The 17936-nt window shown below is 45.6% G+C and overlaps 1 long non-coding RNA gene across 2 annotated transcripts in view; it reads left to right on the top strand.

Moving 5' to 3' along the window:
• Positions 1 to 341: 341 nt before the first annotated feature.
• The window catches only part of LOC110477926 (uncharacterized), a 306989-nt gene continuing 289394 nt past the window's right edge, over positions 342 to 17936 (top strand). The window contains exons 1-2 of one of the 2 annotated variants that reach the window (XR_014954352.1): positions 342 to 1584; positions 1705 to 1765. This is a non-coding gene — a long non-coding RNA (uncharacterized LOC110477926). Of the gene's footprint in view, positions 1766 to 17936 lie in introns of both variants that reach the window. The other variant, XR_014954350.1, reaches the window with a different exon arrangement.

Below are 17936 nucleotides of genomic sequence, written 5' to 3'. Positions count from 1 at the left end.
ATGCTTCCTTAGGGGTGGCATTGGCTGTGCCTCCCCGGGCCAGATGCATTGCACCCGGCACCCCCTCCCAAGATGGTGCTGGCCACTCTACAGGGACCCCGTTTTCCCACCTTGATCCTTCTCTTCCGCCCCAAGTTTTCCCGCCGGCCCCACCCTTCCCCCAATGGCCCTGCACCATCCTGCAGCGAGCCAGCCCCTGTCAGGGGGGGAGGTGAGGTTGGATTAATCCCTCAGTCCTTCTTCTGGTCCCCCTCTGATGGGAGGGATTGCCGGAGGGGCCCCTCTGTTAGAGGATTTCCCTTTGTAAGAGAGCTTTCTCCTTTGCTGGGGGGGGGGGGGGGGGCGTTCGAAGGGAGTGGAGCTGGAAACCTGGACCAGAGCTCCACTGTTTTTTTCCCTCTGAAACAGTGGTGCCCAGGTTCACCCTTTATCCCATCTCCTAAATGTACTTGCCCAAAGTTCCCTTATTATTTAGATACAAGTTTTCCCCATTGCTTGTGATAATTTGGAAATAACTTTTTGGATTGAGTTATATCTTATAGAAGGAAAAATCATCCTCTCTAATTACTGCCCACAATGCTATGCCAACTTTGTAATCAAATTGGAGAAACCACATTGCTGTTCGCTGCCTCTGCTCTGCTAGAATTTGAAAACCACAAGCATCGCGTCATGAATCCTGCTTTCATCCTCGATATAGAATGTGTTTATGATAATTTTGTACCCTTTACCTTAAATTGTAATGTGGAAAAGATTTTTGCCCCATTCATTGTAACTATGATTGGTGTATCACTATCTGATGTCTCTTTGTAATATTGCTAATTTGTTTTTACCTCAGAACTCCTTTTCCTTTATGTTAATGCAAAAGAATGAGCTGTGGGATCTGTAATTTTCTCTTCTTCTCCCTCCATTCCCCCTCCCACGGTCCTTTGTCCCATTCCTGCGTTCCCTTGTCCTTCCCCCTCACCACGCGGTCTGTCCCTGCCCCCCTGCCTTTCCCATCGCTGTCCCCGCGGTTTCCCTGCCCCTGTCCCCTGCCTCCCGTCCCATTGGCCACGGTTCAGGTTCCCCCCGCCCCTGGCACGGGGTATAACCGATGCAGGGTCAGTGCCCAAGGGTCTCGGGAACACACTCCCACAATAAACACGTGTCTGCACCCGAATCCCGTGTCGCCCTCTTGTCTGTTCCCGCGCTAGAACTGAGCCTCACAGAGCTGAAGGGGAAAAGCAGCTGCCGCCTCTCTCCCCCTCCCGCTGTGTCCGGCCAGCGTCCGCCTGGAGCCGGTCTCGCACGGCAACAACAGAGGGGCAAGCAGCTCCTCCTGGACTGGAAATAGGGAAAACCACAGAATGAAACTTCAGTTGCAAGTAAAAATGAAGTTGGTTTTTTTTTTTTTTTTTTTTTTAAATATAATGTGGTTAGTTTCCTTCTTCTGCCACACAAGAAAGAGATTTCAAAAGCACATGGAGATAATATGTCTGGGCACCTGTTAAACTGGTAGAAATAATTTCTTTACTTTTGTAGGGCAAAATAAAGCATGACTACTGCTTGAAAGAAGAGTTGGTTGAAGATTGCACCCATCCTGCAGTAAGTTTTAGGGGAATTTTTTCCTTGCTAGATCAAACACAAGTTTTCAAATCTTTTTACACGAGAGAGATGTGCATTGTCAAAGTCAAGTTTATTTTGATTTGCACCTTTTCTCTACAGATACAACAGAGGAAGCATCATCCTATCATGATGGCAAACGCTGACAAGGGAGGGGATGGAGGTAATCTGCTTTCTTCCACCCACCCCCAAAAAAAGAATTTAATCAGAAATAATGTGATTAGCCAGGAAAGATCAGATGAGCATTCCCTTCACTGAAAATTTCAGCAACTTCTATTCAGTGAGTAAAAATGTGATTCCAGCTCTAGATTTCCAGGAAATTACCAGATCTGGTAGGTGGTATTTGGAGGAAATGTTGGGGTTTGCTTGTTTATAAAATCCCTGTATAATATTTATTATGTACATACTTCATAATCCCATAGTAAATAACTGTAAATTCTCCATTTCACAAAGTTAACAGCCCATGTGCTTTCTTGCACACAGAAGAATTGATCAAGGTGCAGCCTGAGGAGTTTGGAAAGGTCATTTTTAAGACTAGAGAGAGATTGAAAATGTTGCTACTAATCAAAGAAGGGATATTTAATATCTTTTTGACAAGAAATGCAAATAACATTAGTTCCACAAGTGTTGTTAAGACAGTTCTTTAATATAAATATGATTCCCTGCAGTGTCCTCTGTTGTCCTGGCTGGATTGTGCAGTGTTTAGTAGTGTAAAATTCCCACTAGTGCTTGGGATCACATCACCACTGCAGGTTTTGCCTTTTTTGCACTCGTGCTTCTTTCCTTGGAATCCAGCTGAAGCAACTACAGGCAGTAGTTCCACCTCCTTCCTCTTCCCTGTGCTTTTGAGCAAGCTTCATTACCTGCAGTCTCTGGATGTATCTCCCTGCTGTCCTGTAATATCAACAGACATTCCCATCTTGCCCATATCAGTCCCCTTCCTCTGAATGCTTAAAGACAAGGGAGCTCAGCACTGCTGGTGGGATTTCAAAACCCAGCCCAGGCTCAAGTGTCAGATTTGGGCTAAACAGCTGCTATGTACTGCCAGGTCTGCGCATGACAGTGATTTGTGCAGCCCATTGCTGAGCCAGTTAGAGCCATTTGTTAAAAAATAAAGAGACAGATAAATTCAACTCTTCCCCTTCTCCTAGCAAGCTGATATCATATGCCTATCTTAAAAATGGCTTGCTCCAGAATGCATTAGAGCTAAATTACCATTTATGTTTGTCACAGGGATTGCTAATGTGTAATGAGATTTTAGAGTTAATGTTTTGTACAAAGCACTTAGCAGAGCTGGGATGAAATTGGTTCAGGATTCTGATGTGGTGTTTTAATTAAAGATATTTTCCAATCAGGGCCAGGCAAACTACTTGTCAGAAGGTTTTGTACCCATCAGCCAATATACCAGTGCAATGTTGGTCTCGCTTTCTGCTTTTGGATTTTCTTCAGGGAATTAGAGGAGAGAGCCTCTCCAAATCTCATACAGAAGACCCTTTCTTAGCTGCAACCCTCATAGGAGAATGTGGGAATCCAGAGCTTCCCTCTGGCTGCCCTGGAAGGCCTGGGACCCTGGCAGGGGGTCAGGAACCCCCCTGGACAGAGCCCCGAGAGACACTGTCTCTGATCTCTGTCCATGGAAAAGAGTTTTCAATCTTACAGGATGAATTACAAGCTCTGAGTGTTTTATATGAGTAATAATTAAGTGTGGCATGGGTGCAAAAGTAAAATTTTAGTATTCTAGATTAGGGGTCCAAAGGGGATAAGATAGAGGAAATTGGGTGTGTCTTGTCCTTTTTCTCCTTCTTCATGCCCTCCATGTTTCACTGTGGTGTTGGCATTTTTCTATTGGTTTAGGCTGGGGACACACTGTTCAACGTAGGTGACAGATATTGGCACATTATTGTAAATATAGCACAGGTAGTTTCTGGTATATAATGTTTGTAACATCCCACTGAGGGCAGAGCCCCACACGCTGCCCTGCAGGACAGACCTGCGGCAGGGCAGCAGAACATGTTAGAGATGAGCAAGAATAAACAACCTTGAAACCAGCACAGACAAATTATGGCTTCTTCTTTGGCAACGGGGCAGAAAGACAGAGACTTCCTACAATCTCGGAATCATCGATACCTCAGATTCTGACAGGAGAAGAAATATGTATTTGATTCTCTGAAATCTTTCACCTGGGTGTCAGTGGTCTAGTTTGTTGCAGCGTGACAGACACCAGCCTTAGGCTGCCTTGATTTTGTTGAACTTGTAGCTGTAGGCTGGCGCAAGGCACTCACACAGACTGGAAGCAGTGGAAAGCCCAGTGCTGTGGGGTGAATCCTGAGGTTTTGTCTGCTGTAGCAGCATCTTGAGCTCCAGCTGCAGTTCCTCATCTCCTCTGCTGTTGAGCATGATTGCCAGAGAGGAAGCAAGAAAATGGGTGGTGCAGATCCAAAAAGAAAAGAGGAAGGATTTCCAAAAATTGCACCTGGTAAAACCAGCATAATAATGACTGAGGTGTCTCTGGCTTAAGCAGGCTTCAGATGTATGACTCAATGTAAGCATCAAATGCATGTTAATAGGCACAATTTTTATTGATTTCTGGATAATAAGGGTTATTGTTACCAAATTAACACTTTTTTTTTCTTAGCTACCTCTGGTCCATGCAGGGAACTTCAACCACCACCAGGTCTTAGGCTGGGATGCCCGCTTGAAACAAAATCACAAAACTATAACCAGACACCAAAAGCAGTTCTCAAGGCTGATGTCAGACATAAGCAAGGCAAATCTCTGGCAGAAAACCAGCTGCCATTGTCAGCATTTGCTTTGCCCATCCTCCAGCCATGAGAAACTCATCTGGGTGGAGCTGTGGAGGGACGCTGAGACGATGCAGGGAAGTGGCTCCTCTGGGAAAGGGCAAGAGAGAGAAGTTTCCCTACTCAGTGCTCCTCACACTCAAACCTTCTTCCTTTCTATTCCACCTCGACAGCTGTGACTCAGAGTCCCCTTTTTCCTGTACTCCCTGGTTCTTGCCCCACTCCCCTCTCCCCAGGCAAGGAAGAACACTGGCCCCATGGCCAGAGGCAGCTCTTCTGGAGGCTGAGTCAGCTCCATGGATGCAGGATAGCACTGCTGGAGACCCACCCTGCAGGGGTGTGCAGCTGTGACACCACAGCATCATTAACTTGGATAATAGGGCTGAGCCACAGCAAACAGCCCTGGATTTGTATAGCTCCATGTCGTGTTTGTTTTTGCAGCGTTTCTGATATAAACCCCTTTAGAGCTGCTTAGCTGAGATCCTTTTGGTAGTATGCATTGCATCCTACTTGCTATGATAATAGAAAAAAATCCTTTTTTATATGCTGATGATTTCAAGTACATTTGGTTGGTTGGTTTGTTGGCTTGTTTTTCTAAGAAGAGCAAGGAGAAAGCTTTCATTTTATAGACAGTTCTGATGTTTAACATATAAATGGATGAGGGTTTTTTGTATTTTTCTTTCTCAGGTTTGCCCATCTACAGGTTCCATGACTGTTTGGAAACAGATGAGCAGTAAATAGGGATTTTAATCCCAAAAGCAAATTGTAACCTAATCTGTTCATTAGGTGAATTCCTTAGCCCAGTATGGGAATTCACCTAAGTGGTGTAAAAGGGAGCTATTGACTAGAATAGAGAGATGAAGGTGAATCTTGCAGAAAAAGAAATCTCATATTCTTACCTCTACTGTACAGTGAATACATGGATATGCTGGATATTCGAACATTTTTTGTTACATTTTTTTTATTATAACTTTTTTTTTTTTTGCATAAGGCTTACATCACAGGATTTTAGAAAATTCCAAAGACGGAGATCAAGGTGCATATTCAGGTCAGCCCCTCCTCAGTGAAATAGCATCCTATTCCATAAGACATAACCCACACTGCAGCTTCATTGTGCACCTCTTGGTCAGCCGTGTGGGTGCTTTATCCCTGAGAACACTGACACACAATGAATGAGTGGCATCGACCTTTTCAGAGACAGCAAGGTACAGACAGTATGGGGCATCTTTTCCTGCCAACCCCAAATGTTCCAAAGACATGAGTCAGATCTCCCTGTCTCGTAAATTATAAGATTAGATGAAAAAAATGTTAATGAAAACACCAAATAAATGTGTTGCTGTCCTTCTCTGCCATGAATTTTATGGAGTCTATGGATTTGAGCCCTCAGAGGTCACTCAGGTTAAATTTTAAGTCTTTTGTTCTCTATAAGTGATAGAAAATTCTGCTGATTCATTCAATTACAGGACTAAGTTACAGACACTGGGGAATTATGGTGAACTCTCTAAGAGAGGCACCTTTGTGGTGAACTGTCTGTTGCAAATCTCTGCCAACATGTGCTGAACTGTATGAATTAAATTCTGCAAAATTTGTTAGGAGATACAGAGAGTTGGACTCACATCCACAGGGCTGGTGCTAAAAACTTCTGAATTTCCTGCTCACTGCTGCCAGGATGCTGAACCACTTCATAAGAGTAAGTCCCTGCTGTCAGAGATCCCCTATCCAGAACTGTGGGGTCTGGGTTGCTGGAGAGCCAGGATAATGAGCCATGAAGGGACTCCCCATTCTTTTTAACAACTGAAAGAGTATACTCTGTAGGGACTGGCCACTCCAATGGAAAGGCTAAGGTAGTATTTGCAATGTATGAGAAAGACCCACACCTCCTTCACTTTGGAAAAAGAGTGAGTGAGTCAGTGAGTTTTTCTGGTGAAAAGGCAATGGCACCATCAGGTACATTGTGGAGTTGAGCCATGGAGCAGGGCTTAGGCACATCTCAGTGTTGCAAACACTGCCTTCACAATGGCTTTAGGTACCAGCACTACCACTACAGATTAAAGTCTTCTGCAGCAGTCCCAGCACTCAGGTGATCTGGCTTGGTGTTTTTGAGAGGAATGATTTCACAGCAACATGTGTGCATATCTTATTTTACAGTCATGCTTTCATCTGGCCTCTGTTACTGTAAGGTCAGTCCTGCTCTCCTCCTTCTGTCTGCTCCTGAGAGACCTGTCCCTGCCAACATGCCTTTGACACGATTGGTAGCCCTGGTGTGAGTGAGGCACCAGCGGCAGCAGGGAGGTGAGTTAAAGCAGCGGGTGTAGAGGTGCTCAGGAGCCGTTCTCTGAGCGTGGCCTCCCGCTTTCTGCAGTGGTGTCCCAGTGCTTCCTGTGGTGTTGAAGCAGGAGAGGCTGAGAGGGATGTAGCAGGGACAGCTGAGTGCAGGGTTTGTCCTTCCCTAGCACAAGGAGAGCTGAACCTGAGGATGTGCTCCAGGCACATGTGTGCACATGAACCTTGAGCTGACTCCTGAGGATGTGATTTCAGAGAGCAACTTAAGGTGAAGATATTAGGCTCTTACTAGGTCGATATATGCATTAAATTTTCAGTGAGAACCTGCTGCATACTCAGGACTACTTGAAACCAGGCCATTTTTTAAGTTGTGGGGTAGCCACATTGCTAAGTTGTGGTTCTGCTGGACCCATTCAGGCAAGGAAGTCTAATTGTGGGCCCCCATTTGAACTCCCATACCTCATAATGCCTCTGTTGCCAAGGGCTCGTGTCTATTTTGATTTTATGTTCAGAGTCTTCATTTGTAGCTTACTCCTATAAGGTGATGCTTTTCCTTCTTCTGCACTAGCTTTTTGATTCTAAAAGGCTTTGGTAGCCTCAATTTGAGATGTCTCTTTTTCATCTGCAGAGACAGGGCTTTCAGACCCTCCAGGTGTCTGGCCTTGAATCCTGTTACATGTTGGGGTGCCAGCACTGTTCTCAAGGCTGCTGCCATCCATTCCTCAGTATCTCGCTGCTTTAGCAATTTTGGCTGTGCCCTCAGCAATCTTCACTTGGTGCCTTGACACCATGGTTTTGATACTGAAAGTGGTATTTCCTGAAAGCACCACTTTGATTCCTTTCTCACTAGTACAAAACTTCTTATTTTATAACCTGGTACATTTTCCAAGCCTCTGTAGCAGGACTCATCTTGCTTCAGCCATGGATTCATGGGAAGATGCTGCCAGTGGGATGCCCTGGTTCAGCAGCCTCTTGTGCCAGTGTGCCTGTTTAGCAAGTACAGATGGAAAATATTGTTGTTTTCCTCTCATTGATCACTGTCCAAAGCATCTGAGACTCCAACAGAAGAGCCAGAAGAGAGAAAAGTTTCTGTTCCCATAGCTTTGTTGCTTTCTAGCCTATCTCAATTTCTTTAAAATTTACCATGCTGTATTAGGCTTGGCATTATAGCTGTGTTAGCCCCTCATGACAGGTCTGTTTTGGCATAGGGAGGGCTGTAGGGACATGCAGCAAACAGTTGAGCTCAGGTGTAGAGGGACATGAATTTCTCCAAGCCAAGAGGTTTGTTCGTCCTTTAATTATGCCCTCTTTTTCCTTTTCTCTTTTTCCTTGTTGCTGGTGCAGGTGGCTGGAGTACACTGTGCAGTTCTGTTTCAAGCAGATAAAGACATCTGTAACTGTCAATATCTGCCAGCCCCATCCCTCTGCCATTTTTCTTTTGTTGTTTTAACACTTTTACAAGTGGTTCCCTCTTAAATATCCAGTGAAATGAATAATATCAACTAAGCTTGTAAATCTTCCCCTCTGAAGAGGGAGGAAGATACTGTAAGCATGGGAATGCTGCAGGAGTAGCTGAGGATGACACAGTTGCAATTAGGCTGAAAAAGTACAGCCACTTCCCTCTATTTCCATTTCTTCTCTCAGCAACATGCTCCTCTGCTGCCCATATACAATTTCTGCTCCCAAATGTGGTTTCTTTCCACGCTCTGCTCTTTCCAAAATAGTTGATAATGGGGTGTGACCCACACCTTTAGGGTCCCTATCAGTCCCCTGGCACCTCATCAGTCCAGGGTCTCACTGCTGCATTGCTTTATTTCATTGCCTACCCAGGCAAGGTTCCTTTTCCCCTTTGCCAGTTTTGCAGTACTAAAGCACCCCTGGCAGGAGTGATGCCATGGTGTCACTTGCTCCACCATCCGCTTCAGCTGCGATGGGCGAAGGGGACATTGCTGCCAGCCAGCCCCACCTGTCAGACACAGCCTGGCATGCTGGTGGCAGGTGATACTCCCTCTGGAGATTGTCTGGACCCCAGTCCTGTGCTGAGAGCACCACCACATCTGTGAGGTGCCAGGGGCAGTGGGGCAGCAGGGTCAGCTCTCCTGCTGCTGCTGGCTTCTGTGTAGGAAAGCATCGCCTCCCTGACAGGCCACTGTGGTGGCAACATCACAGCTCTGTGTAGGAAGGCACCATGGCACAGCAAAGCCCTTCCTTCCTGCCTTCCCACCTTCCAGCCACCCTGCTTGCCCCTGCACCTCGTGATATCTGTGGGCAGCAGCACTGAGCAGAGGGATGTGCTGGCACAGCTAGAGCATACTCTCAGAAGGCTCCTTAAATTGATGTTTTGGTCACAATCATTCCCCAGAAACCCTCTCTTTGTTGAAAGGCCGCTAAACTTTGCTAAGTAATTGCAGCAGGTTCCTTGCCCTTCCCTGCTGCCCATCAGTAAGTGGCTTTTCTTCTCTCTGCTCACGATGGGCTCGCTGCTGAGCACTCACCGTGCACAATGTCATGGAGGGCTGGACCAGAGCCCCCTGTCCCTGCTGTCCTCCTCTTCCAGCCCCTGTGCTTGCCCTGGCATGGACTTTTCTTACAGGAGATGTAGAGATTTTTTTCTGGAGTGCAAAGCTTCTTTTGAAAACCCATGAATTCCCGACTGCTCACGTGGCGGGGCCCAGTCTGGCTGTGCAGCCAGGAGTGGTTTATTATGAGAAATGGTCTGTCGGCTGCTGCAGACTCGCAGCACCATAAATGTGTTGTCTGCAGAAATACAGAGGAGTGGGGAGGGACAGAGAGAGATTAGCTGTGAGTGGGAGGGTGAAGATATGGGGAGTGGAGGTCACAGGAAGTGTGGGTTTTGAAACAAGACTGGTATGTAATGCCAATTGCCTTGTGATTTTTTTTTTTAAAAGTAAAAAAACCTGGCAGGTTTCAACATTGGCAGTTGCCCAGAAACTCCTTCCAACTCTATTAACTTATCTGTATCAGTTCTGCAGCCCACCTCCTGTCAGCACTGCTCATGGGGCCATCAGGAGAGTACTGTGGTGGTTTTGGGTCACTTGCTTCTCAGCCATCAGATCACAAAAAGAGGTTGCTATTTTTTGAGACTGAGAGTAAATTGGAGAAAAATCAGTGGGTCCATGTCTGACCGCTGACCAAATCAAAGCCTCACTTCAGAGTGGGAAGCATCAAAGAGGGTTTTAAGTACTGAATATTTGTCACTGACTTTGCAGGCTCCATTGCTTTTACCCCTAATCTTCCTCACTTGCTCATGCTGTGCATGCAGAGGCAGGGAGGGATGATAATGGACTTGCAGTTGTACTTGCTGTTCCCATAACAAATAGCAGGATCTTCACATAAATTGTTTGAACATGTAACACTGCTCTTATTTCTTAACGATAAGGGCTTAGGAGCTGCCCTTTACCAAAATGAAAGAAATGAACCAAATGTTATCTCTTTGTTTTAAAAAATGATCCCTGCAACTACTACAACAAAAAGCCATTATGATGATCTGTAAAGGCCTTGCAAGCTTTTACAGGAGAGATTTTCTGCTCATCCAGTCTGGCTTCACTCCCGTTCCCTCTCCCTATTCCCAACCCACATGGTTCAAGCTTTCTAGGGCAGTTTAAGCTCCTAGATACAGATGAGCTGAATGAACCTGGCCTGGAGGACATGTCAGAGGTCAGACCTGGGGGAAGAAGTATCTCTGGATACTGTGCCTAAAACTAAGTTCTTTAGATCTTGCTCTGGTCCCAAGTGCATAATTATATCTATACTCACTGTTTACAAAGGTTTCTTGTTGATCATGAAATATTTGTTTCAAGGCTCTGCATCTGTTGCTAAGCCCAATTGCATTGTCTATTTCTTATGCCAAGGAAAAAGATGCCACCATAACTTTTTGGTACTATGGTGCAGATCTATCAGGTGGCTGGTGTTGGACTTCTGGTAAGCCACGGTGAGCTGCTTGCTGAATCTGTCCTGGACCAGTGGACAGATCAGGGGTGAGTTTAGACTTGAAATTTTCTGAGTTTAAAGAAACAACCCCCTCCTTTATCTTGCATGTAATAGATCTCTGTTTCTGGGGGTAGTGGGGAGAAATTAAAAAAATGCATTTGAGCAGCATATACAGAGACATCCGTGTAAGCACACACACATTAGAGTTTGCACTGCTGAGTGAGGTAAAAAGTGTGATGACATGAAGTCTCTTTGTGACCATCCCAAGACAGAGTTTAAGTCCTTGGCATGGTTTCACAATCTCTGGAACAGGAGGCTTGGATTTCCTTTGATTTCTGCAGAACCCTCCTAGCTTAAACACGCTTATGCAGGCTAATGCGCACGCCCATTAGCTTTCCCACTGTCAACTGCTGTTAGTGTAGCTGCTTAGCGCCCTGCTGGGAGGGAGATGGATGGACTCCTCCAGATGCCATCCTGCTGCTGCTTCTTTAAGATCAGTCCCAGGGGATGCAGACCCTCTATGGCTCGCCTTGAGCTGTGAGTGGCCAAGAGAAGCAGTCTATACACATGCTCTCTCACATTAAGTTTCCTATTTAACAACACCCCACTCTATTCTTTGGTATATTTAGTGGAAATAACGTTTTTTTTTTTCAAAGTGGATAAGCATAACTGCTTCCCAGGTAGAGAAAAAGAGCCACTGAGGGATTCAGAGATATAGGCTGAGCCAGCTGCAGAAATGTGAATTAGATCCCCAGCTGTAAGAGCTGCCAGTCAGCCTTGTACCTAATCCACTATATCATGGCTGAAACCTGGAGTCGGCATGAGATGGTGCTGGGAGTGGAGGGGGAGACAAAGGAAAAAGAGAGAGGATGATATATGAATGAGAAAAATGAGACATATAAAGGAAAATTTCTCATCTGTCTGCAGATGCCTTAGGAAATGAATAGATGGTGATAAGAGCAATTTCCTCGCATGCATTCTGTATCAGGTATTTAGCATGGCTGCGTCTCAGCAGTGTGTGCCCCCGTGCAAGACCATAAGGAGGTGGTCAGCATCTGTATGCTGCATGTAGTAGAAAGCAGGTGGATTTGCTTAGCTCTATGGGTGGCAAAGAATTGGGAGTATTTTTTATCTTCCAGGCAGGAGTTAATATTAATGTATTTTTCACTGTCTTCCTTTGGATGCATCACAAAATCAGTCTATGCAAGGACAAGCCAGGGGAGGAAAGGGGAGGGAGAGACATCTAGAGCCAGTGCAGATGGGAGGAATGGATGAGTGATGGAGAGTGAAAGATGCTAACCAGGCTCAGGCCACACACGAAGGGCTGGCTGCCATTCCTGACCCTCCCTAACCATGGAGAAAGACAGACCTTGCAGGGCTGTGGCTGGAAGGGAGTACGCTCTTGTCCCTTACATCTGTGTGTGTGTACCGTGAAACTGTGGGGTCAGTGTCATCTTCCAGAAGGAATCCCCTATTGGCAAGGAAGAGAAATAGATTTTGTTTTGCCCATACAGAGTTGATGGGAGTGTTGTTCTCACAACTGAGCTAGACAGTTGGGTAGAAAGTCTTCCAGGTACTGGACACCTGCTACTGGAGTAGCTCCACCTCCACTGCTTGAGCAACCAGCCTGTCTTGGAAGTACAACCTGTGGGTGGAGACAGGAGAAAGCATATCCAAATCCTAAGCAACTTCTGCTTTCGTGAGGTGTTGCTGCTTTGTACAATTAATTTCTGATCTCTTGTTGACAATTACCCTAAACCAAAATGAATAGTCAGCTGGCTGCAGTGCAGGGGTGTGGGGTACAGCCAAGGGTGTTTTGGCAGTGGATGAAGGAGAGGAAGGGAGAGAACTGCTGCATTCTGATCCAGACCTCATTGCTGCTGCTTAACCTGGGTCTGGAGCAGGGAAAGAGGAGAGCAGCTCTGCCTATCAGTTCCAGGTTCCAGCGTCTCAGTGCAGTCCTTCCCTCTACCCAGCTCCTAAACAGCCCAGGAGAGGACTTGGCATGGTGTAGGATATCCACCCATGCTGGCCAGAGCAGTCAAGGTGGCTTCTCAAGGTGCTCAGTGGATCTAAACTCCTCCAAGGAGCTGCATCAGGGTGGAGGGTTTGACTGTACTGGGGTGGTGCTGGGCCGCTGTGCCTTATTTTCACACGCACAGCCTTGGCTGTGCCTTGGGGCTGACTGGCTTTGGTAGGTGGGTACCACAGGGATGAGAGAAGGCCAGGGGGTCTCTCACCTGTGCTGGCTCACAGAGCTCTGTGCTGATGTCTGTCAGAAGCCTGCTGTTGTTTAGGAGAGAGGTTGTCATCCTCACACACCCACAGTTCCTCCGTACTTGCCCAATCACCTCTTCCCCAGGCTGGGGAAAGCAAAGGCTGGACAGATGTGCCTGGACTGACCTGTGGCATCCCAAATTGAGGGCTGTGCTCCCTGGGGAGAAGCTCCATGTGGTCCTATTTAGGCACTTTATATTGCTTAATTGGAGTTGCTAGGGGCTGCATACATCGATCAGTGGAGCACAAGGTGACATGACAACAGCTGTCACGTGTCTCTGATTGTCCCTTTCCTCCCTGAAAGAAGTCTGGAACAGAAGACTACGCGTGTTTGTTGGCCCACAGAAAAGCACACACAGTTGTGTGTTTGTGTGCCCTTGATGGCACGTCCTTAGAGGAGACACAGTCGGAGTTGTGCCCTTGTGGGCAGCACGAAAAGGGGCAAACCTGCAGCAGCCTCTCTCTGCAGGCTGAACTCTGGCTTTGAGGCAGCTCTGACCCCATCTCGTTCCCCTGTGCTCTGAAGCCAGCGAGCACAAACACGGGGGTGGGAGGACAATTCAGCATTTATTTGTTTTGCACGGTGGATTTTGGTGTTTTCTGAGTTCAGGAATGCTGCCTGCTCCTCCGCCTCCTCTAGTGCAGCTGCACCTCTCAGTCCCAGCCCCAGCTGCCACAGCTTAGCTTTGCCTCCAAACACATTCTTTTGCTGGGTGCAGTGACTCTGTGCTCTCAGATGGAGATTGGCTTATAGATGCCTCTGCCTGCATGGCATCTGCTTCCCTCTGCCTTTTTAATCCTCTGCATTTTCCATAACCTAACATAAACAAGTAACAAATCTGGGATTCACTTCTCCAGCCAAGGGGATGGATCAGGGGCTGTGGCATTTTACACCTACTGTGATTTCTGCAGCAGTCCCTCTTTCTTTTTATTTTCTCTTTTTTTTCAATACACTTGTGAGAAATGTATTCTTATGTCAGTAATGTTCAAAGGCGAAAAGAAAAGCTGCCAGAAGAGAGCTTTAAAAGTCTGACATATTATCATTCAGAGAAAAATTTTCAGTACAATTATTCTGGATTCTTTCCAATAAATAAATTGTACAGACTTTTAAGGGAGAGCTTTTAGGTTAATGGAAATATTACTTAAATTAAAATACATCCTGTTCAGCCATCAATTCCACTGTCATTGTAGCATGTGTTTAATCTTAATGATGTGCTCAAATAAAAAGGAAGAAACTGATTTGTTTTATTGTGTCCAAAGCTGAGTATGATCTGTTGTGGAAAGTTAAATACAAGCCAGAGAAGGCACAAGGTAACATCAACAGAAGCATGGTTAAAATGTACTTGCAGAAGGTATATTGCACAGCACTGTGCATGGGAATGGTAAGAAACATGTTTTGTCTTGTATTTTCAATGAATTGATTTTTACTTTTTTTCTTGGTGACTTTATAAAGAGGTCTTCTACAGCTTACAGGCTCTGTCCCTTTGTTTTTTTGGAATCTCACTCTGTCCCTTTGTTTTTTGGGATCTCAGGGGAAAGTGCATCCCAGATTCCATCTGAGGCAGGTTCCAAGTTCACTTCAGCTCCAAGGAAATGGTGGGCAGCTTGGAGGGGAGCTGCCAAATTCAAATGATGTCTTGAACTCTGGAGTTTCCAGATGAGCTCTCACCAGACTAGGTTTCACGCCACCTGCATTAGGCCCTTCTGCATCCAGCTGAGCTGGACAACATAAGAGACAACTCCTTGGGCCTTTGGAACCTGCACTTTCCATTCTGGCAAGGGAACAAGGTTAACGGACAGGTGAGTGAGCAAGGAGGAAAAGCTAAATGGCTTCTACCTCTTTTGCCTTTTGATTTATGCTTTATGCTGCATTGGGAGGGGGAAAGGCAGCAGAGGAGGTTTCTACATTTTCTAGTGTGTCCCTTGTCAGCAGGTGACAGGACTCTTGCTTGGGATGGACATGAGCTTGGCTGCTCACCCCACTGTGGGGGTTTTTGTCTTGACCACCCACTGTGGTGCAGGTGTGTGTCTTCGGGTTGGTCACCCAGGTGTCGGGTCTGCTGCCCGAGGGACAGCAGGTGCAGACAAAGCCTGGGAAGTAGATCAGGCTCCAGCAGTCATCATCCCTTTTGGAAAGTGTGGCTCTCAGTTGCAGGGTCACAGGGAACAAGGATGGATTAGCTGGCCCAGGCAAGATCTGTTACATCACAGCCACCAGTGCTGTGTTGCATCCCTGCCCTGAGAGTCCTCTGGAGCCTGTCTGCTCTTCTGGAATCCAGGTGCAGATATACCAGGGATTTTCCCTGAATCCTTGCTGGAAAGCAGGTGGCCACCAGGGCACGGAGTACAGCACTTAAAACACCAATTATAAACATAGTGCCCACAAAGTTCAGGCCTGAGGTCTTTAAATGGGCTTAAAAAGAATTTCAAAGCAGCATCTACATGGGCTCAGCTGTAGTGAAGATACTTAGTGACTCAGTCCAGGCTTGAGTCAAAAGGAGCATTTTATTCAATAGAATAAGCTAGCACAAGGATTGAAAGGTGAGAGGGATCATTGCTCATCAGTGTCTTTCATACTCGTGGCAACATCCAATATCCATGTCAGGATATCTGCAGGAACAGCAGTCTAGGTGATACCTACTTCCCACCTTTCAGATGACAAACTGGCCACTGTTACTGGGGACAAAGGATTGCATCCAGATACACTTCATCCTGTGGAGAGAAGAGAACAGGTTTTGCTGGTTGCACGGGCAAGTTCTCCTTGCTGTATTTATCCTTCATTGAAAGTCTTAGGCAGGAGAGCCACTTCCAAATGGAAGGCACAAGACCAGGCCTTCAATCTGTGAAGATTTTATACGGAGCTTGTTCTCCAAACTCTCCTGACTTCTCAGTCCATTCAGCAACATTTTGGGAAAAGTACTAGATCCGATTTCATGTCCCTATGGGGCCTGGGGAATGTTTGTAGCAAAGGGAGAAATTACTGAATTTGAATCTTGAGGTGGTTTTAAGAGAACAGAACTCCCAAACAAGTCCCCAGAACATCCCTGGGTTTCTCATGCTCACTTCTCAGGCTTTGCTACACAAAATGAACAGTGCTTTTCTTGTGAAGACTAAGAATAATTTCCAGGCCAATTTCCAAAGTCAATCCATCCATCTGACTTTTTCCATCTATGTGAATTAACTATCTTCAGCACAAACTTTAACAGTGCAAATGCATTACTGCTAGAGCGTATTTAGAGGACAGCTTCAGGATCACCAAACACATTGTTACTTGCACAGAGGCAGGAATCCCAGACGTTACAATGCAATTGCTATTTGGGCTCGGTTACCATTGTGGCTTCCCACTCTCTTTTTCCTTTTGAGGTTACTCCTTTGCAACAAAAAAAAATATTTATTTTTTGCCAGTAGCACAGGGTGAATTTTCCTGGGATTCCCTTGAACATTCCTTGCTTATGAGCAATTGAAGAGACATTTGTGAATCTGACTGTTGCGTGTTGTCATGGCTACTTTTCTATCCTCCTGGGGTAGGGGTAGCCTTTCACTTAGGGGCACTGTAGTTTGTGTCAAGTGGATTTTGTTCCTTTTTTTGGTCCTTCTCCACATTCACACGAAATTGTTCTTGCTTTCGTCTTTCTAGCCTGCTCCTTCCTCTCAGATACTCTGTCTTGGTTCAAAAGGTCCTTGTGGCAGCAGGCTAATGCACACCTGGTGCAACCTAGGGACAATTCAGTCCCAGGGAAACAATGGGCAGTTTGTGCATTCTCATCATCACCAGGGGCTTTCTGCAATGGAAAATAGCCCAAGGTTTCTAAGGCTCTCATCTCCTACAACAAAATAAACCTGTGGGCAGATGAAAAATCAACATGTCTGTTTTGGCCTTGAGCCCACCACTGCCAATATTGTCTTCTTTGGGAAGTGAATTCCTTTGTATTACCCTCTGCTTCCCTGTGCTTGCACTGTCTGCTTTGCAGGACCGTGTCTGATTAGTGCAGTCCCAGGGTTAAATTAGTGCTTTCCCTTTTAGCAAAGTATTTTCTTCATATGACGCTGCTTCTTTGGCTGCGGTTGCCATTCATCACACTTACAGTAAAAGACCTCTGTGGTATTGGTACATTCTGACTGTTTCCCATTTGGGAAATGAGCACGACAATCCTTCTGTCTCTCCTGGGGGCATTCTGAAGAAGCTGTGCTGAATTATCCTAGCCTCTGGTCTGTATGATTAGTATATGTGATTACTGCCTGTCATCCAGGTAGATTTATGTAGAGAGGCAAAGTAGGATATAAGATGGACCTTCTAAAAATGGGACAACTCATTGTTAACAAATGCTTGGCGGTTACTTTGACCTGAGAGCTAGGGCAAATCTTGTGCTTTCCTGGTTTACAAAGAAACCCCCATACTGCCTGCAAGCAGGAAAATGTCTCTTGAGGGATTCTGCAATGGTGGGAGGCATACATGCCATGAGGGAAGAATTTGGACTCCATCAAGTCCATCTATGGAGCAGTCACTTGTAATCATTGCTAATCCAATAAGAGTAGTAAATAGTTATGGATTCCTGCATAGATTTATTGGTCTGAGGTGATACCAACTGACAGAGATAAAGCAAGGGACAATATTGACCAGAAATATTTATATTTATGGAAAAACTAGAGTGTGTTCACATCTATTTTGAATGTTTTTATGAGAGATACCTGAGAAGTCTCCATTATGGGTATATCTTCATAGGGGTAATAACTTTTTCTCTTAAGCTAATATTCTAACGGGATAGATTAAATTAAAGGTTAATTTAAAAACTCTTTCTTTTCCTTTGGAAGGTGAATATTTTTCACTTACACTGCTGCAGTCCATCATAATGTTTATATTTGCATGTGTAATTTGGTTATCTAGTGCTACTTCAAACTCAGTATTACTCATTTCTGATTAGCAAAGAACAATTTGAGCTCTGGCTCTTTACACTAAATTATAAGTTAAACCCATCAAACAAAATCTTTTCCCCATTAATTTTGACATTACAAATGCCATGG

Source organism: Lonchura striata, chromosome 3 (assembly GCF_050655825.1).
Source record: "Lonchura striata isolate lonStrDom1 chromosome 3, ASM5065582v1, whole genome shotgun sequence".
NCBI lineage: Eukaryota > Metazoa > Chordata > Aves > Passeriformes > Estrildidae > Lonchura > Lonchura striata.
The sequence above is the reverse complement of the archived record's forward strand: the minus strand, read 5'-3'. Positions and strand labels throughout refer to the sequence as shown.